Here is a 22,559-nt window from a genome sequence, read left to right on the forward strand (position 1 = left end):
AATCGTTCTTGCAAACTCTTCCCTAGACATCGCCCTGCACGACACGTACTACGTAGTTGCCCACTGCTACTACGTCCTATCCATAGGCGCCGTCTTTGCCATTCTAGCAGGATTTACTCACTGATTCCCACTACTCACTGGGTTTACCCTACACCAAACATGAGCAAAAGCCCACTTCGGGGTAATATTTACAGGAGTAAACCTAACGTTCTTCCCCCAGCACTTCCTAGGCCTAGCAGGAATACCCCGACGATACTCGGACTATCCCGACGCCTACACACTATGAAACACCATTTCCTCCTAGTCCTAGGACTTAGAGAAACTCCAGTACTAAAAATAGTAAACACAAGCAATAATTTCATATACTTCACTCTCACTCACCACTCAACTATCAGCTAACCACACCCCCGTCCACATAGCTTAACACAAAGCATGGCACTGAAGTTGCCAAGATGGCATAAAACATGCCTGCGGACAAAAGACTTAGTCCTAACCTTACGGTTGGTTTTTGCTAAATATATACATGCAAGTATCCGCGCCCCAGTGTAAACGCCCTCGACCACCTACCCCCATACAGGCCTTGAGGAGCGGGTATCAGGCACACCCAAGTAGTAGCCCAAGACGCCTCGCTAAGCCACGCCCCCACGGGTATTCAGCAGTAATTAACATTAAGCAATGAGTGCAAACTTGACTTAGTTATAGCAACAGCCTAACTTCAAGGGTTGGTAAATCTTGTGCCAGCCACCGCGGTCATACAAGAAACCCAAATCAACCGTCCTATTGACACGGCGTAAAGAGTGGTAAAATGCCTATCCTAGCTAACTAAGATCAAAATGCAACTGAGCTGTCATAAGCCCAAGATGCACCTAAACACACCATTAAGATGATCTTAGGAACTAACGACTGATTTAAACCCACGAAAGCCAGGGCCCAAACTGGGATTAGATACCCCACTATGCCTGGCCCTAAATCTTGATACTTACTTTACCGAAGTATCCGCCAGAGAACTACGAGCACAAACGCTTAAAACTCTAAGGACTTGGCGGTGCCCCAAACCCACCTAGAGGAGCCTGTTCTACAATCGATAATCCCCGATTAACCCAACCACCCCTTGCCAACACAGCCTACATACCGCCGTCGCCAGCCCACCTCGAATGAGAGCACAACAGTGGACACAATAGCACCCCGCTAATAAGACAGGTCAAGGTATAGCCTATGGAGTGGAAGAAATGGGCTACATTCCCTATTCATAGGGCACACGGAAAGAAGCGTGAAACCACTTCTGGAAGGCGGATTTAGCAGTAAAGTGGGACAATAGAGCCTACTTTAAGCCGGCCCTGGGGCACGTACATACCGCCCGTCACCCTCCTCAAAAGCCACATCCCACATAACTAATACCATAAATACGCTGAAGATGAGGTAAGTCGTAACAAGGTAAGTGTACCGGAAGGTGTACTTAGAATATCAAGACGTAGCTATAACACCAAAGCACTCAGCTTACACCTGAAAGATATCTACTAGACCGGATCGTCTTGAAGCCCCCCCTCTAGCTCAACCACACAAATAGTACACCAAAACTAAAGAATTTACTAAACTAATTAAACTAAAGCATTTTACAGTCTTAGTATAGGCGATAGAAAAGACACTTAGACGCGATAGAGACCCCAGTACCGTAAGGGAAAGATGAAATAGCAGTGAAACAATCAAAGCGACAGACAGCAAAGATCAACCCTTGTACCTTTTGCATCATGGTTTAGCGAGAACAACCAAGCAAAGTGAACTAAAGTTTGCCCCCCCGAAACCCAAGCGAGCTACTTTCAAGCAGTTAAAGAGAGCGAACCCGTCTCTGTTGCAAAAGAGTGGGATGACTTGTCAGTAGAGGTGAAAAGCCAACCGAGCTGGGTGATAGCTGGTTACCTGTGAAACGAATCTAAGTTCCCCCTTAATCCTCCCTACCGGACATCCTGAACCCTAATGAGATGATTAAGAGCTATTTAATGGAGGGACAGCTCCATTAAAAAAGGACACAACCTCGACTAGCGGATAATTCTTACTACTGATCCTACCGTGGGCCCTAAAGCAGCCATCAAAAAAGAGTGCGTCAAAGCTCCACCACCTAAAAATACCAAAATAAGATGATTCCCTTATCACAAACAGGTCAACCTATGAATATAGGAGAATTAATGCTAAAATAAGTAACTCAGGGCCACACCCCTCTAACGGCGCAAGCTTACATAGAAACATTATTAACAGACCTAGACAGATACAAAAACCCCTACAAGACCACGTATTAACTAACCCTGTTAACCCGACTCAGGAGCGCCTATAAGAGCGATTAAAATCTGTGAAAGGAACTCGGCAAATTAATAAGGCCCGACTGTTTACCAAAAACATAGCCTTCAGCAAATTAAACAAGTATTGAAGGTGATGCCTGCCCGGTGACTTAGGTTTAACGGCCGCGGTATCCTAACCGTGCAAAGGTAGCGCAATCAATTGTCCCATAAATCGAGACTGGTATGAATGGCTAAACGAGGTCTTAACTGTCTCTCACAGATAATCAGTGAAATTGATCTCCCCGTGCAAAAGCGGGGATGTGAACATAAGACGAGAAGACCCTGTGGAACTTAAAAATCAACGACCACCGCGAATCCTCAATCAACCCCACTGGGGCCACTACCATCGCAGAGCCTGGTCGATATTTTTCGGTTGGGGCGACCTTGGAGGAGAACAAATCCTCCAAAAACAAGACCATACCTCTTTACCTAGAGCTACCCCTCAAAGTGCTAACAGTGACCAGACCCAATATAATTGATTAATGGACCAAGCTACCCCAGGGATAACAGCGCAATCCCCCTCAAGAGCCCATATCGACAGGGGGGTTTACGACCTCGATGTTGGATCAGGACATCCTAATGGTGCAGCCGCTATTAAGGGTTCGTTTGTTCAACGATTAACAGTCCTACGTGATCTGAGTTCAGACCGGAGCAATCCAGGTCGGTTTCTATCTATGACACACTCTCCCCAGTACGAAAGGACCGGGAAAGTGGGGCCAATACCACAAGCACGCCCCCCCCCTCTAAGCAGTGAAACCAACTAAACCGTGAAGAGGGCCTTCCCCCACCACTTTCAATCCTAGAAAAGGACCAGCTAGAGTGGCAGAGCCCGGCAAGTGCAGAAGGCTTAAGCCCTTTCCCCAGAGGTTCAAATCCTCTCCCTAGCTTCACCCATGATTCAAATAACAACACTAAGCTGCCTCATTATATCCCTCCTATACATCATCCCAATCCTGATTGCCGTAGCCTTCCTAACCCTAGTAGAACGGAAAATCCTAAGCTACATACAATCCCACAAAGGCCCTAACGTTGTCGGGCCTTTTGGCCTACTTCAACCATTTGCGGACGGACTGAAACTATTTACCAAAGAGCCCATCCGACCCTCTACCTCTTCCCCACTTCTATTCATTCTGATACCAATACTAGCCCTTGTCCTAGCCCTCACCACTTGAGCACCACTACCACTCCCATTTCCCCTAGCAGATCTAAACCTCGGAGTTCTCTTCCTAATAGCCATGTCAAGCCTAGCCGTCTACTCAGTCCTATGATCAGGCTGAGCCTCGAACTCAAAATACGCACTAATCGGAGCCCTACGGGCAGTAGCACAGACCATTTCATACGAAGTGACACTGGCCATAATCCTGCTATCAATAATCATACTAAGCGGAAGCTACACACTCAGCTCCTTTGCCGTCGCACAGGAGCCTCTATACTTCATTTTCTCCTCATGACCCCTAGCAATAATATGATACGTATCCACCCTAGCAGAGACAAACCGAGCTCCTTTTGACCTCACAGAGGGTGAATCTGAGCTAGTCTCAGGGTTTAACGTTGAATACGCCGCAGGACCCTTCGCCTTATTCTTCCTAGCTGAATATGCGAACATTATGCTAATAAATACACTTACAGCCATCATATTCCTAAACCCAAGCGCCCTAGGGCCACCCACAGAACTATTCCCCGTCATCCTAGCCACAAAAGTCCTCCTACTATCTTCTGGTTTCTTATGGGTCCGAGCTTCATACCCACGATTCCGATATGACCAACTAATGCACCTACTATGAAAAAACTTCCTATCCCTCACACTAGCTCTGTGCCTCTGACACATCAGCATACCTATCTGCTATGCAGGCCTACCTCCTTACATAAGGAAATGTGCCTGAACTACAAAGGGTCACTATGATAAAGTGAACATAGAGGTATAACAGCCCTCTCATTTCCTGTTGACCTTAGAAAAGTAGGAATTGAACCCACACAAGAGAAATCAAAATTCTCCATACTTCCCTTATATTATTTTCTAGTAGAGTCAGCTAATCAAGCTATCGGGCCCATACCCCGAAAATGATGGTTTAACCCCCTCCTCTACTAATGAACCCTTACGCGACCCCAATCATAACCTTCAGCCTCATCTTGGGCACCACAATCACAATTTCCAGCAACCACTGAGTTCTGGCCTGGACAGGACTGGAGATCAACGCACTAGCCATCATTCCCCTAATTGCCAAATCCCACCACCCACGAGCAGTAGAAGCCGCAACGAAATACTTCCTAACCCAAGCAGCTGCTTCCGCCCTGGTCCTATTCTCTAGCATAACCAATGCCTGAGTCACCGGCCAATGAGACATCACACAAATAAACCACCCAACCTCCTGTCTACTACTGACAGCAGCAATCGCTATTAAACTGGGCCTAGTGCCATTTCACTTCTGATTCCCAGAAGTACTACAAGGATCGCCACTAATAACAGCCCTGCTACTCTCGACCCTCATAAAATTCCCCCCACTAACCCTGCTCCTACTAACATCCAAATCCCTCGACCCAGCTCTACTCACCGCCATGGCCCTAGCCTCAACAGCACTAGGAGGCTGAATAGGACTGAACCAAACACAAACACGCAAAATCCTAGCCTTCTCGTCCATCTCCCACTTAGGCTCAATCGCCATCATCCTAGTTTACAGCCCCAAATTGGCCTTACTTACCTTCTACCTATACACAATCATAACATCAGCCGTATTCCTAGCCCTTAACAAAATCAAAGCCCTTAACCTATCCATGATCACAACCTCATGAACAAAAACCCCAGTGCTAAACGCCACCCTAATACTAGTACTTTTATCCCTAGCAGGCCTCCCCCCATTAACAGGCTTTATACCAAAGTGACTTATCATCCAAGAACTAACTAAACAGGAAATAACACCAGCAGCCATGGCAATTGCCATGCTATCACTGCTCAGCCTCTTCTTCTACCTACGCCTCGCATACCACTCAACAATTACCCTTCCCCCCAACTCCTCTAACCACATAAAACAATGATACACTAGCAAAGCCCCAAGCACACCTACTGCGGTCCTTGCCTCACTATCAATCCTCTTACTTCCCCTGTCCCCAATAATACATGCCATTGTCTAGAAACTTAGGATAACACCCCAAACCGAAGGCCTTCAAAGCCTTAAATAAGAGTTAAACCCTCTTAGTTTCTGCACATTAAGACTTACAGAATATTAACCTGTATCTTCTGAATGCAAGTCAGACGCTTTAATTAAGCTAAAGCCTCCCTAGACAGATGGGCTTCGATCCCACAAAACTCTAGTTAACAGCTAAATGCCTAAACCAATTGGCTTCTGCCTACAAAGACCCTGACGCACCCTAGTGCGCATCGATGAGCTTGCAACTCAACATGAATTTCACTACAGAGCTGATAAGAAGAGGAATTAAACCTCTGTAAAAAGGACTACAGCCTAACGCTTCAACACTCAGCCATCTTACCCGTCACCTTCATCAACCGATGACTATTTTCCACTAACCATAAGGATATTGGCACCCTGTACCTCATCTTCGGGGCATGAGCAGGAATAGTCGGCACCGCACTCAGCTTATTAATCCGCGCAGAACTAGGACAACCAGGAACTCTCCTAGGCGACGACCAAATTTACAATGTAATCGTTACCGCTCACGCCTTTGTAATAAGCTTCTTTATAGTCATACCCATCATGATCGGAGGATTCGGCAACTGATTAGTCCCCCTCATAATCGGTGCCCCCGACATAGCATTCCCGCGAATAAACAACATAAGCTTTTGACTCCTCCCCCCATCATTCCTCCTCCTACTAGCCTCATCCACTGTAGAAGCTGGCGCCGGCACAGGCTGAACTGTCTACCCTCCCCTAGCAGGTGACCTTGCCCACGCCGGAGCTTCAGTAGACCTGGCTATCTTCTCACTCCACTTAGCCGGTATCTCCTCCATCCTTGGGGCCATCAACTTTATCACCACAGCCATCAACATAAAACCCCCCGCACTCTCACAATACCAAACCCCACTATTTGTCTGATCCGTACTAATTACCGCCATCCTACTCCTTCTATCACTCCCCGTACTCGCCGCCGGTATTACAATATTACTAACTGATCGAAACCTAAACACCACATTCTTCGACCCCGCTGGAGGAGGAGACCCAATCCTGTACCAACACCTATTCTGATTCTTCGGACACCCAGAAGTCTATATTCTGATCCTACCGGGGTTCGGAATCATCTCACACGTAGTCACATACTACTCAGGCAAAAAGGAGCCCTTCGGCTACATGGGAATAGTCTGAGCCATACTATCCATCGGCTTCCTAGGATTCATCGTCTGAGCTCACCACATGTTTACAGTAGGAATAGACGTTGATACCCGAGCCTACTTTACATCAGCCACTACAATCATTGCCATCCCTACCGGAATCAAAGTATTTAGCTGACTAGCCACCCTGCACGGAGGAACAATCAAATGAGACCCCCCCCAATACTATGAGCTCTAGGATTTATCTTCCTATTTACCATCGGAGGATTAACAGGAATCGTTCTTGCAAACTCTTCCCTAGACATCGCCCTGCACGACACGTACTACGTAGTTGCCCAATTCCACTACGTCCTATCCATAGGCGCCGTCTTTGCCATTCTAGCAGGATTTACTCACTGATTCCCACTACTCACTGGGTTTACCCTACACCAAACATGAGCAAAAGCCCACTTCGGGGTAATATTTACAGGAGTAAACCTAACGTTCTTCCCCCAACACTTCCTAGGCCTAGCAGGAATACCCCGACGATACTCGGACTATCCCGACGCCTACACACTATGAAACACCATTTCCTCCTAGTCCTAGGACTTAGAGAAACTCCAGTACTAAAAATAGTAAACACAAGCAATAATTTCATATACTTCACTCTCACTCACCACTCAACTATCAGCTAACCACACCCCCGTCCACATAGCTTAACACAAAGCATGGCACTGAAGTTGCCAAGATGGCATAAAACATGCCTGCGGACAAAAGACTTAGTCCTAACCTTACGGTTGGTTTTTGCTAAATATATACATGCAAGTATCCGCGCCCCAGTGTAAACGCCCTCGACCACCTACCCCCATACAGGCCTTGAGGAGCGGGTATCAGGCACACCCAAGTAGTAGCCCAAGACGCCTCGCTAAGCCACGCCCCCACGGGTATTCAGCAGTAATTAACATTAAGCAATGAGTGCAAACTTGACTTAGTTATAGCAACAGCCTAACTTCAAGGGTTGGTAAATCTTGTGCCAGCCACCGCGGTCATACAAGAAACCCAAATCAACCGTCCTATTGACACGGCGTAAAGAGTGGTAAAATGCCTATCCTAGCTAACTAAGATCAAAATGCAACTAAGCTGTCATAAGCCCAAGATGCACCTAAACACACCATTAAGATGATCTTAGGAACTAACGACTGATTTAAACCCACGAAAGCCAGGGCCCAAACTGGGATTAGATACCCCACTATGCCTGGCCCTAAATCTTGATACTTACTTTACCGAAGTATCCGCCAGAGAACTACGAGCACAAACGCTTAAAACTCTAAGGACTTGGCGGTGCCCCAAACCCACCTAGAGGAGCCTGTTCTACAATCGATAATCCCCGATTAACCCAACCACCCCTTGCCAACACAGCCTACATACCGCCGTCGCCAGCCCACCTCGAATGAGAGCACAACAGTGGACACAATAGCACCCCGCTAATAAGACAGGTCAAGGTATAGCCTATGGAGTGGAAGAAATGGGCTACATTCCCTATTCATAGGGCACACGGAAAGAAGCGTGAAACCACTTCTGGAAGGCGGATTTAGCAGTAAAGTGGGACAATAGAGCCTACTTTAAGCCGGCCCTGGGGCACGTACATGGTTAAACATGACTGTTAGTAGTGTGGCGAGCCATAGTGGGAAGGCTAGGGCTATGTTCATAGATAGTTGGGTGGTTGGGGTGAATGTATATGGAAGGAGGCCTAGAAGGTTGATTGTAAGAAGTATGATTATTAGGGATGTAAATATTATGGCTCATTTGTGGCCATTTTTGTTGAGTGGGACTATTAGTTGTTTTGTGATTAGGTGAAGGAGTCATGTTTGGATAGTAGAAAGGCGGTTGTTGATTCATCGGTTGTTTGGGGACGGGAATAGTAGGGCTGGGAAGAGTAGGGATAGTAGGATTAAGGGGATGCCAAATAGATTGGGGCTGGAAAATTGGTCAAAGAAGCTTAGGTTCATGGTCAGGATCATGGTGTGGGTTTGGTAGTGAGGGAGGTCTTATTTGATGGGGGGTTGGTTGTGGTGAAGGCTAGTAGTTTTGGTTGGATGAGGAGTGCTAGGGTTAATCAGGTTATAATTATGATTGAAAATCATGGTGCGGGGTTAAGCTGTGGCATATCATTAAGGAGGGGGAAGTCCCTCTTTGGCTAGCTTAAAAGGCTAGTGCTGTTGCATAGCTTCTTAATGATTAGGATGATGATAGAAGGGACGATCAGGCCTCGAAATGTGGGAGTGGGGTTGATTCTACTACAATGGGTATGTAGCTGTGATTAGCCCCGCAAATTTCTGAGCATTGTCCGTAAAAAATCCCAGGCCGGGTGGTAATGAATGAAGTTTGGTTTAGTCGGCCTGGGATTGCGTCTGTTTTAACTCCGAGCGTTGGGACTGCTCAGGAGTGGAGTACGTCTCCTGCAGTAATGATCACGCGGATGGGGGATTCTATTGGGATAACTACGCGGTGGTCAACTTCTAGCAGTCGGAAGTGGCCGTTGGGTAAGTCTGGGGTGGGCACTATGTAGGAGTCGAATGATAGGTCTTTGAAGTCTGTGTATTCGTAGCTTCAGTATCATTGGTGGCCGATGGCTTTTAGGGTGAGGTCTGGTTCGTCGATTTCGTCCATTATGTAGAGGATTTGTAGGGATGGGAGGGCGAGGAGTACCAGGACGATAGCAGGTAGGATTGTCCAGATCAGCTCTACTTCTTGGGCGTCTACAGCATTGGACGAGAGTTTTTTCTGTTAGTATGTGGGCTAAAAGGTAGAGAACTAGGCTGCAGATAGCTAGGGCAACGATTAGGGCGTGGTCGTGGAATTCAACGAGTTCTTCTATGATGGGTGATGAGGCGTCTTGGAATCCTAGTTGGGAGTGGTTGGCCACATGAGATGTACAGGATTTTTACCTGTGATTTAGTCTTGACAAGGCTATGTAATTGGTTTACTAACGTCTCATAAGAAAGAAGCATGAGCGGTTAATGCAGTTGGCTTGAAACCAGCATGTGAGGGTTCGATTCCTTCCTTTCTTGTACTTGGACGAAGGCCGGTTCCTCGAAAGTATGGTATGGGGGAGGGCAGCCGTGGATTCATTCAACGTTTGTGGTAGTTAGTTCTGGTTGTAGGACTTTTCGTTTGGCCGAAAAGGCTTCTCAGATGATGAATATTAGTATGATTACGGCTACTATTGAGATTAGGGAGCCGATGGAGGAAATGGTGTTTCATAGTGTGTAGGCGTCGGGATAGTCCGAGTATCGTCGGGGTATTCCTGCTAGGCCTAGGAAGTGCTGGGGGAAGAACGTTAGGTTTACTCCTGTAAATATTACCCCGAAGTGGGCTTTTGCTCATGTTTGGTGTAGGGTAAACCCAGTGAGTAGTGGGAATCAGTGAGTAAATCCTGCTAGAATGGCAAAGACGGCGCCTATGGATAGGACGTAGTGGAAGTGGGCAACTACGTAGTACGTGTCGTGCAGGGCGATGTCTAGGGAAGAGTTTGCAAGAACGATTCCTGTTAATCCTCCGATGGTAAATAGGAAGATAAATCCTAGAGCTCATAGTATTGGGGGGGTCTCATTTGATTGTTCCTCCGTGCAGGGTGGCTAGTCAGCTAAATACTTTGATTCCGGTAGGGATGGCAATGATTATAGTGGCTGATGTAAAGTAGGCTCGGGTATCAACGTCTATTCCTACTGTAAACATGTGGTGAGCTCAGACGATGAATCCTAGGAAGCCGATGGATAGTATGGCTCAGACTATTCCCATGTAGCCGAAGGGCTCCTTTTTGCCTGAGTAGTACGTGACTACGTGTGAGATGATTCCGAACCCCGGTAGGATCAGAATATAGACTTCTGGGTGTCCGAAGAATCAGAATAGGTGTTGGTACAGGATTGGGTCTCCTCCTCCAGCGGGGTCGAAGAATGTGGTGTTTAGGTTTCGATCAGTTAGTAATATTGTAATACCGGCGGCGAGTACGGGGAGTGATAGAAGGAGTAGGATGGCGGTAATTAGTACGGATCAGACAAATAGTGGGGTTTGGTATTGTGAGAGTGCGGGGGGTTTTATGTTGATGGCTGTGGTGATAAAGTTGATGGCCCCAAGGATGGAGGAGATACCGGCTAAGTGGAGTGAGAAGATAGCCAGGTCTACTGAAGCTCCGGCGTGGGCAAGGTCACCTGCTAGGGGAGGGTAGACAGTTCAGCCTGTGCCGGCGCCAGCTTCTACAGTGGATGAGGCTAGTAGGAGGAGGAATGATGGGGGGAGGAGTCAAAAGCTTATGTTGTTTATTCGCGGGAATGCTATGTCGGGGGCACCGATTATGAGGGGGACTAATCAGTTGCCGAATCCTCCGATCATGATGGGTATGACTATAAAGAAGCTTATTACAAAGGCGTGAGCGGTAACGATTACATTGTAAATTTGGTCGTCGCCTAGGAGAGTTCCTGGTTGTCCTAGTTCTGCGCGGATTAATAAGCTGAGTGCGGTGCCGACTATTCCTGCTCATGCCCCGAAGATGAGGTACAGGGTGCCAATATCCTTATGGTTAGTGGAAAATAGTCATCGGTTGATGAAGGTGACGGGTAAGATGGCTGAGTGTTGAAGCATTAGGCTGTAGTCCTTTTTACAGAGGTTTAATTCCTCTTCTTATCGGCTCTGTAGTGAAATTCATGTTGAGTTGCAAGCTCATCGATGCGCACTAGGGTGCGTCAGGGTCTTTGTAGGCAGAAGCCAATTGGTTTAGGCATTTAGCTGTTAACTAGAGTTTTGTGGGATCGAAGCCCATCTGTCTAGGGAGGCTTTAGCTTAATTAAAGCGTCTGACTTGCATTCAGAAGATACAGGTTAATATTCTGTAAGTCTTAATGTGCAGAAACTAAGAGGGTTTAACTCTTATTTAAGGCTTTGAAGGCCTTCGGTTTGGGGTGTTATCCTAAGTTTCTAGACAATGGCATGTATTATTGGGGACAGGGGAAGTAAGAGGATTGATAGTGAGGCAAGGACCGCAGTAGGTGTGCTTGGGGCTTTGCTAGTGTATCATTGTTTTATGTGGTTAGAGGAGTTGGGGGGAAGGGTAATTGTTGAGTGGTATGCGAGGCGTAGGTAGAAGAAGAGGCTGAGCAGTGATAGCATGGCAATTGCCATGGCTGCTGGTGTTATTTCCTGTTTAGTTAGTTCTTGGATGATAAGTCACTTTGGTATAAAGCCTGTTAATGGGGGGAGGCCTGCTAGGGATAAAAGTACTAGTATTAGGGTGGCGTTTAGCACTGGGGTTTTTGTTCATGAGGTTGTGATCATGGATAGGTTAAGGGCTTTGATTTTGTTAAGGGCTAGGAATACGGCTGATGTTATGATTGTGTATAGGTAGAAGGTAAGTAAGGCCAATTTGGGGCTGTAAACTAGGATGATGGCGATTGAGCCTAAGTGGGAGATGGACGAGAAGGCTAGGATTTTGCGTGTTTGTGTTTGGTTCAGTCCTATTCAGCCTCCTAGTGCTGTTGAGGCTAGGGCCATGGCGGTGAGTAGAGCTGGGTCGAGGGATTTGGATGTTAGTAGGAGCAGGGTTAGTGGGGGGAATTTTATGAGGGTCGAGAGTAGCAGGGCTGTTATTAGTGGCGATCCTTGTAGTACTTCTGGGAATCAGAAGTGAAATGGCACTAGGCCCAGTTTAATAGCGATTGCTGCTGTCAGTAGTAGACAGGAGGTTGGGTGGTTTATTTGTGTGATGTCTCATTGGCCGGTGACTCAGGCATTGGTTATGCTAGAGAATAGGACCAGGGCGGAAGCAGCTGCTTGGGTTAGGAAGTATTTCGTTGCGGCTTCTACTGCTCGTGGGTGGTGGGATTTGGCAATTAGGGGAATGATGGCTAGTGCGTTGATCTCCAGTCCTGTCCAGGCCAGAACTCAGTGGTTGCTGGAAATTGTGATTGTGGTGCCCAAGATGAGGCTGAAGGTTATGATTGGGGTCGCGTAAGGGTTCATTAGTAGAGGAGGGGGTTAAACCATCATTTTCGGGGTATGGGCCCGATAGCTTGATTAGCTGACTCTACTAGAAAATAATATAAGGGAAGTATGGAGAATTTTGATTTCTCTTGTGTGGGTTCAATTCCTACTTTTCTAAGGTCAACAGGAAATGAGAGGGCTGTTATACCTCTATGTTCACTTTATCATAGTGACCCTTTGTAGTTCAGGCACATTTCCTTATGTAAGGAGGTAGGCCTGCATAGCAGATAGGTATGCTGATGTGTCAGAGGCACAGAGCTAGTGTGAGGGGTAGGAAGTTTTTTCATAGTAGGTGCATTAGTTGGTCATATCGGAATCGTGGGTATGAAGCTCGGACCCATAAGAAACCAGAAGATAGTAGGAGGACTTTTGTGGCTAGGATGACGGGGAATAGTTCTGTGGGTGGCCCTAGGGCGCTTGGGTTTAGGAATATGATGGCTGTAAGTGTATTTATTAGCATAATGTTCGCATATTCAGCTAGGAAGAATAAGGCGAAGGGTCCTGCGGCGTATTCAACGTTAAACCCTGAGACTAGCTCAGATTCACCCTCTGTGAGGTCAAAAGGAGCTCGGTTTGTCTCTGCTAGGGTGGATACGTATCATATTATTGCTAGGGGTCATGAGGAGAAAATGAAGTATAGAGGCTCCTGTGCGACGGCAAAGGAGCTGAGTGTGTAGCTTCCGCTTAGTATGATTATTGATAGCAGGATTATGGCCAGTGTCACTTCGTATGAAATGGTCTGTGCTACTGCCCGTAGGGCTCCGATTAGTGCGTATTTTGAGTTCGAGGCTCAGCCTGATCATAGGACTGAGTAGACGGCTAGGCTTGACATGGCTATTAGGAAGAGAACTCCGAGGTTTAGATCTGCTAGGGGAAATGGGAGTGGTAGTGGTGCTCAAGTGGTGAGGGCTAGGACAAGGGCTAGTATTGGTATCAGAATGAATAGAAGTGGGGAAGAGGTAGAGGGTCGGATGGGCTCTTTGGTAAATAGTTTCAGTCCGTCCGCAAATGGTTGAAGTAGGCCAAAAGGCCCGACAACGTTAGGGCCTTTGTGGGATTGTATGTAGCTTAGGATTTTCCGTTCTACTAGGGTTAGGAAGGCTACGGCAATCAGGATTGGGATGATGTATAGGAGGGATATAATGAGGCAGCTTAGTGTTGTTATTTGAATCATGGGTGAAGCTAGGGAGAGGATTTGAACCTCTGGGGAAAGGGCTTAAGCCTTCTGCACTTGCCGGGCTCTGCCACTCTAGCTGGTCCTTTTCTAGGATTGAAAGTGGTGGGGGAAGGCCCTCTTCACGGTTTAGTTGGTTTCACTGCTTAGAGGGGGGGGGCGTGCTTGTGGTATTGGCCCCACTTTCCCGGTCCTTTCGTACTGGGGAGAGTGTGTCATAGATAGAAACCGACCTGGATTGCTCCGGTCTGAACTCAGATCACGTAGGACTGTTAATCGTTGAACAAACGAACCCTTAATAGCGGCTGCACCATTAGGATGTCCTGATCCAACATCGAGGTCGTAAACCCCCCTGTCGATATGGGCTCTTGAGGGGGATTGCGCTGTTATCCCTGGGGTAGCTTGGTCCATTAATCAATTATATTGGGTCTGGTCACTGTTAGCACTTTGAGGGGTAGCTCTAGGTAAAGAGGTATGGTCTTGTTTTTGGAGGATTTGTTCTCCTCCAAGGTCGCCCCAACCGAAAAATATCGACCAGGCTCTGCGATGGTAGTGGCCCCAGTGGGGTTGATTGAGGATTCGCGGTGGTCGTTGATTTTTAAGTTCCACAGGGTCTTCTCGTCTTATGTTCACATCCCCGCTTTTGCACGGGGAGATCAATTTCACTGATTATCTGTGAGAGACAGTTAAGACCTCGTTTAGCCATTCATACCAGTCTCGATTTATGGGACAATTGATTGCGCTACCTTTGCACGGTTAGGATACCGCGGCCGTTAAACCTAAGTCACCGGGCAGGCATCACCTTCAATACTTGTTTAATTTGCTGAAGGCTATGTTTTTGGTAAACAGTCGGGCCTTATTAATTTGCCGAGTTCCTTTCACAGATTTTAATCGCTCTTATAGGCGCTCCTGAGTCGGGTTAACAGGGTTAGTTAATACGTGGTCTTGTAGGGGTTTTTGTATCTGTCTAGGTCTGTTAATAATGTTTCTATGTAAGCTTGCGCCGTTAGAGGGGTGTGGCCCTGAGTTACTTATTTTAGCATTAATTCTCCTATATTCATAGGTTGACCTGTTTGTGATAAGGGAATCATCTTATTTTGGTATTTTTAGGTGGTGGAGCTTTGACGCACTCTTTTTTGATGGCTGCTTTAGGGCCCACGGTAGGATCAGTAGTAAGAATTATCCGCTAGTCGAGGTTGTGTCCTTTTTTAATGGAGCTGTCCCTCCATTAAATAGCTCTTAATCATCTCATTAGGGTTCAGGATGTCCGGTAGGGAGGATTAAGGGGGAACTTAGATTCGTTTCACAGGTAACCAGCTATCACCCAGCTCGGTTGGCTTTTCACCTCTACTGACAAGTCATCCCACTCTTTTGCAACAGAGACGGGTTCGCTCTCTTTAACTGCTTGAAAGTAGCTCGCTTGGGTTTCGGGGGGGCAAACTTTAGTTCACTTTGCTTGGTTGTTCTCGCTAAACCATGATGCAAAAGGTACAAGGGTTGATCTTTGCTGTCTGTCGCTTTGATTGTTTCACTGCTATTTCATCTTTCCCTTACGGTACTGGGGTCTCTATCGCGTCTAAGTGTCTTTTCTATCGCCTATACTAAGACTGTAAAATGCTTTAGTTTAATTAGTTTAGTAAATTCTTTAGTTTTGGTGTACTATTTGTGTGGTTGAGCTAGAGGGGGGGCTTCAAGACGATCCGGTCTAGTAGATATCTTTCAGGTGTAAGCTGAGTGCTTTGGTGTTATAGCTACGTCTTGATATTCTAAGTACACCTTCCGGTACACTTACCTTGTTACGACTTACCTCATCTTCAGCGTATTTATGGTATTAGTTATGTGGGATGTGGCTTTTGAGGAGGGTGACGGGCGGTATGTACGTGCCCCAGGGCCGGCTTAAAGTAGGCTCTATTGTCCCACTTTACTGCTAAATCCGCCTTCCAGAAGTGGTTTCACGCTTCTTTCCGTGTGCCCTATGAATAGGGAATGTAGCCCATTTCTTCCACTCCATAGGCTATACCTTGACCTGTCTTATTAGCGGGGTGCTATTGTGTCCACTGTTGTGCTCTCATTCGAGGTGGGCTGGCGACGGCGGTATGTAGGCTGTGTTGGCAAGGGGTGGTTGGGTTAATCGGGGATTATCGATTGTAGAACAGGCTCCTCTAGGTGGGTTTGGGGCACCGCCAAGTCCTTAGAGTTTTAAGCGTTTGTGCTCGTAGTTCTCTGGCGGATACTTCGGTAAAGTAAGTATCAAGATTTAGGGCCAGGCATAGTGGGGTATCTAATCCCAGTTTGGGCCCTGGCTTTCGTGGGTTTAAATCAGTCGTTAGTTCCTAAGATCATCTTAATGGTGTGTTTAGGTGCATCTTGGGCTTATGACAGCTCAGTTGCATTTTGATCTTAGTTAGCTAGGATAGGCATTTTACCACTCTTTACGCCGTGTCAATAGGACGGTTGATTTGGGTTTCTTGTATGACCGCGGTGGCTGGCACAAGATTTACCAACCCTTGAAGTTAGGCTGTTGCTATAACTAAGTCAAGTTTGCACTCATTGCTTAATGTTAATTACTGCTGAATACCCGTGGGGGCGTGGCTTAGCGAGGCGTCTTGGGCTACTACTTGGGTGTGCCTGATACCCGCTCCTCAAGGCCTGTATGGGGGTAGGTGGTCGAGGGCGTTTACACTGGGGCGCGGATACTTGCATGTATATATTTAGCAAAAACCAACCGTAAGGTTAGGACTAAGTCTTTTGTCCGCAGGCATGTTTTATGCCATCTTGGCAACTTCAGTGCCATGCTTTGTGTTAAGCTATGTGGACGGGGGTGTGGTTAGCTGATAGTTGAGTGGTGAGTGAGAGTGAAGTATATGAAATTATTGCTTGTGTTTACTATTTTTAGTACTGGAGTTTCTCTAAGTCCTAGGACTAGGAGGAAATGGTGTTTCATAGTGTGTAGGCGTCGGGATAGTCCGAGTATCGTCGGGGTATTCCTGCTAGGCCTAGGAAGTGCTGGGGGAAGAACGTTAGGTTTACTCCTGTAAATATTACCCCGAAGTGGGCTTTTGCTCATGTTTGGTGTAGGGTAAACCCAGTGAGTAGTGGGAATCAGTGAGTAAATCCTGCTAGAATGGCAAAGACGGCGCCTATGGATAGGACGTAGTGGAAGTGGACACTATTTGTCTGATCCGTACTAATTACCGCCATCCTACTCCTTCTATCACTCCCCGTACTCGCCGCCGGTATTACAATATTACTAACTGATCGAAACCTAAACACCACATTCTTCGACCCCGCTGGAGGAGGAGACCCAATCCTGTACCAACACCTATTCTGATTCTTCGGACACCCAGAAGTCTATATTCTGATCCTACCGGGGTTCGGAATCATCTCACACGTAGTCACGTACTACTCAGGCAAAAAGGAGCCCTTCGGCTACATGGGAATAGTCTGAGCCATACTATCCATCGGCTTCCTAGGATTCATCGTCTGAGCTCACCACATGTTTACAGTAGGAATAGACGTTGATACCCGAGCCTACTTTACATCAGCCACTATAATCATTGCCATCCCTACCGGAATCAAAGTATTTAGCTGACTAGCCACCCTGCACGGAGGAACAATCAAATGAGACCCCCCCAATACTATGAGCTCTAGGATTTATCTTCCTATTTACCATCGGAGGATTAACAGGAATCGTTCTTGCAAACTCTTCCCTAGACATCGCCCTGCACGACACGTACTACGTAGTTGCCCACTTCCACTACGTCCTATCCATAGGCGCCGTCTTTGCCATTCTAGCAGGATTTACTCACTGATTCCCACTACTCACTGGGTTTACCCTACACCAAACATGAGCAAAAGCCCACTTCGGGGTAATATTTACAGGAGTAAACCTAACGTTCTTCCCCCAGCACTTCCTAGGCCTAGCAGGAATACCCCGACGATACTCGGACTATCCCGACGCCTACACACTATGAAACACCATTTCCTCCATCGGCTCCCTAATCTCAATAGTAGCCGTAATCATACTAATATTCATCATCTGAGAAGCCTTTCCGGCCAAACGAAAAGTCCTACAACCAGAACTAACTACCACAAACGTTGAATGAATCCACGGCTGCCCTCCCCCATACCATACTTTCGAGGAACCGGCCTTCGTCCAAGTACAAGAAAGGAAGGAATCGAACCCTCACATGCTGGTTTCAAGCCAACTGCATTAACCGCTCATGCTTCTTTCTTATGAGACGTTAGTAAACCAATTACATAGCCTTGTCAAGACTAAATCACAGGTAAAAATCCTGTACATCTCATGTGGCCAACCACTCCCAACTAGGATTCCAAGACGCCTCATCACCCATCATAGAAGAACTCGTTGAATTCCACGACCACGCCCTAATCGTTGCCCTAGCTATCTGCAGCCTAGTTCTCTACCTTTTAGCCCACATACTAACAGAAAAACTCTCGTCCAATGCTGTAGACGCCCAAGAAGTAGAGCTGATCTGGACAATCCTACCTGCTATCGTCCTGGTACTCCTCGCCCTCCCATCCCTACAAATCCTCTACATAATGGACAAAATCGATGAACCAGACCTCACCCTAAAAGCCATCGACCACCAATGATACTGAAGCTACGAATACACAGACTTCAAAGACCTATCATTCGACTCCTACATAGTGCCCACCCCAGACTTACCCAACGGCCACTTCCGACTGCTAGAAGTTGACCACCGCGTAGTTATCCCAATAGAATCCCCCATCCGCGTGATCATTACTGCAGGAGACGTACTCCACTCCTGAGCAGTCCCAACGCTCAGAGTTAAAACAGACGCAATCCCAGGCCGACTAAACCAAACTTCATTCATTACCACCCGGCCTGGGATTTTTTACGGACAATGCTCAGAAATTTGCGGGGCTAATCACAGCTACATACCCATTGTAGTAGAATCAACCCCACTCCCACATTTCGAGGCCTGATCGTCCCTTCTATCATCATCCTAATCATTAAGAAGCTATGCAACAGCACTAGCCTTTTAAGCTAGCCAAAGAGGGACTTCCCCCTCCTTAATGATATGCCACAGCTTAACCCCGCACCATGATTTTCAATCATAATTATAACCTGATTAACCCTAGCACTCCTCATCCAACCAAAACTACTAGCCTTCACCACAACCAACCCCCCATCAAATAAGACCTCCCTCACTACCAAACCCACACCATGATCCTGACCATGAACCTAAGCTTCTTTGACCAATTTTCCAGCCCCAATCTATTCGGCATCCCCTTAATCCTACTATCCCTACTCTTCCCAGCCCTACTATTCCCGTCCCCAAACAACCGATGAATCAACAACCGCCTTTCTACTATCCAAACATGACTCCTTCACCTAATCACAAAACAACTAATAGTCCCACTCAACAAAAATGGCCACAAATGAGCCATAATATTTACATCCCTAATAATCATACTTCTTACAATCAACCTTCTAGGCCTCCTTCCATATACATTCACCCCAACCACCCAACTATCTATGAACATAGCCCTAGCCTTCCCACTATGGCTCGCCACACTACTAACAGGCCTACGAAACCAACCATCAGCCTCTTTAGCCCACCTATTACCCGAAGGTACCCCTACACCCCTAATCCCCGCACTAATCCTGATCGAAACAACCAGCCTACTAATCCGCCCCCTAGCCCTCGGAGTCCGCCTTACAGCCAACCTTACAGCAGGACACTTACTCATCCAACTCATCTCTACAGCCTCCATTGCATTAATACCCACCCTTCCTGCAGTATCCATCCTAACAATAATCATCCTACTACTCCTAACCATCCTAGAAGTAGCAGTAGCCATAATCCAGGCCTACGTCTTCGTGCTCCTTCTAAGCCTATACTTACAAGAAAACATCTAATGGCACACCAAGCACACTCATACCACATAGTTGACCCAAGCCCTTGACCAATCTTCGGGGCAGCCGCCGCCCTACTCACAACCTCAGGATTAATCATGTGATTCCACTACAACTCATCCATACTACTAACCCTAGGCCTCATCTCAATACTCCTAGTAATACTCCAATGATGACGAGACATTGTACGAGAAAGCACCTTCCAAGGCCATCACACTCCCACAGTCCAAAAAGGCCTACGATACGGCATAATCCTTTTCATCACATCCGAAGCATTCTTCTTCTTAGGGTTCTTCTGAGCGTTCTTCCACTCGAGCCTGGCCCCAACCCCAGAACTAGGAGGCCAATGACCCCCAACAGGAATTAAACCACTCAACCCGATAGAAGTCCCCCTACTAAACACAGCCATCCTACTAGCCTCAGGCGTTACCGTAACGTGAGCCCATCACAGCATCACAGAAGGAAACCGAAAACACGCCATCCACGCCCTAACCCTAACGATCCTCCTGGGATTCTACTTCACAGCCCTACAAGCAATAGAATACCACGAAGCCCCATTCTCAATCGCCGATAGCGTCTACGGATCTACCTTCTTCGTTGCCACTGGATTCCACGGACTCCACGTAATCATCGGATCCTCCTTCCTGACCGTCTGCCTCTTCCGACTGATCAAGTTCCACTTTACATCAGACCACCACTTCGGATTCGAGGCAGCAGCCTGATACTGACACTTCGTAGACGTCATCTGACTATTCCTCTACATAACCATCTACTGATGAGGATCTTGCTCTTCTAGTATATTAATTACAATTGACTTCCAATCTCTAGAATCTGGTATAAACCCAGAGGAGAGCAATGAACGCACTCATGTTCATATTCGCCCTATCATCAATCCTAAGCGCCGCCCTAACCGCATTAAACTTCTGACTCGCCCAAATAAACCCCGACTCAGAGAAACTCTCACCGTACGAATGTGGATTCGACCCACTTGGATCTGCTCGATTACCATTCTCAGTCCGATTCTTCCTCAGTAGCCATCCTGTTCATCCTATTCGACCTAGAAATCGCCCTCCTACTCCCCCTGCCATGAGCCGTCCAACTCCAATCCCCCCTAATGACCCTCACCTGAACTGTAGTGATCCTCCTTCTCCTAACACTCGGACTGGCCTACGAGTGAATTCAAGGGGGCCTAGAATGAGCAGAATAACAGAAAGTTAGTCTAACCAAAAAGATAGCTGGTTTCGACCCAGCAGATTACAGCCAACCCTGTAACTTTCTTATGTCGCCCCTACATTTAAGCTTCTACTCAGCCTTCATTTTCAGCGGACTAGGACTAGCCTTCCACCGAACCCACCTAGTATCCGCCCTACTATGCCTTGAAAGCATAATATTATCGATATTCGTAGGCCTATCAATATGATCCATCGAAAACCAAGTCTCCTCATTCACCATGGTACCAATTCTCATGCTAACCTTCTCAGCGTGTGAGGCGGGCACAGGCCTGGCCATCCTAGTAGCCTCCACCCGCACACATGGCTCCGACCATCTACACAACCTAAACCTCCTGCAATGCTAAAAATCATCCTACCCACAATCATACTTCTTCCAACAGCCCTGCTGTCTCCACCAAAATTTCTATGGACTAACACCACCTTATACAGCCTCCTAATCGCTGCCCTAAGCCTACAGTGATTAATCCCAACCTACTACCCCTACAAATTTTTATCCAACTGAACAGGAATTGACCAAATCTCATCCCCCCTCCTAGTACTATCCTGCTGACTACTCCCACTCATAATCATAGCAAGCCAAAACCACCTGCAACAAGAACCCCTACAACGCAAACGAATCTTTATCTCAACCTTAGTCGCAGTCCAGCCATTCATCCTACTAGCCTTTTCCACCACAGAACTAGCACTATTTTACATCTCATTTGAAGCAACCCTCATTCCCACCCTAATCTTAATCACCCGATGGGGGAACCAACCAGAACGCCTAAGCGCTGGCATCTACCTGCTATTCTACACGCCAGTAAGCTCTCTACCCCTGCTAATCACAATCATACACCTATACGTGAAAATTGGCACCCTGCACCTGCCAACCCTACAACTAACCCACCCAACCCTATCCACCTCATGGACAGGAATACTATCAGGTCTAGCACTGCTCATAGCATTCATAGTAAAAGCCCCACTATACGGCCTACACCTCTGACTGCCAAAAGCCCACGTAGAAGCACCCATCGCAGGCTCAATACTCCTCGCCGCCCTACTACTAAAGCTAGGAGGATACGGAATTATACGAGTCACTCTATTTATGGGCCCACTGTCCAACCTCCTGCACTACCCCTTCCTAACCCTGGCCCTATGAGGCGCCCTAATGACTAGCTCAATCTGCCTACGACAGACAGACCTAAAATCACTAATCGCTTATTCATCCGTTAGCCACATAGGCCTAGTTATCGCCGCAGGAATAATCCAAACCCACTGATCATTCTCAGGGGCAATGATCCTAATAATTTCCCATGGACTAACTTCCTCCATACTATTCTGCCTAGCCAACACAAACTATGAACGTACGCACAGCCGAATTCTACTACTCACACGAGGCCTACAACCTCTCCTACCACTCATAGCTACCTGATGATTGCTGGCCAATCTAACAAACATAGCCTTACCCCCAACAACAAACCTCATAGCAGAGCTAACCATTATAATCACCTTATTCAACTGATCTGCCTTCACGATCATCCTAACAGGAATCGCAACCCTACTAACCGCCTCCTACACCTTATTCATACTACTAATGACCCAACGAGGCTCAATCCCCTCCCACATCACATCTATGCAAA

The 22,559-nt window shown here is 47.1% G+C and overlaps 1 long non-coding RNA gene across 1 annotated transcript; it reads left to right on the top strand.

Annotated features, from left to right (window-relative positions):
• The first annotated feature begins 1,532 nt into the window (after positions 1 to 1,532).
• LOC310881058 lies at positions 1,533 to 20,494 on the top strand. Its single transcript, XR_014572093.1, has 2 exons — positions 1,533 to 2,157; positions 14,775 to 20,494. It is a non-coding gene; the product is annotated as an uncharacterized lncRNA (long non-coding RNA).
• The last annotated feature ends 2,065 nt before the right edge of the window (positions 20,495 to 22,559 follow it).

This window comes from Anser anser, assembly GCF_964211835.1.
Source record: "Anser anser genome assembly, chromosome: 13".
Lineage (NCBI taxonomy): Eukaryota > Metazoa > Chordata > Aves > Anseriformes > Anatidae > Anser > Anser anser.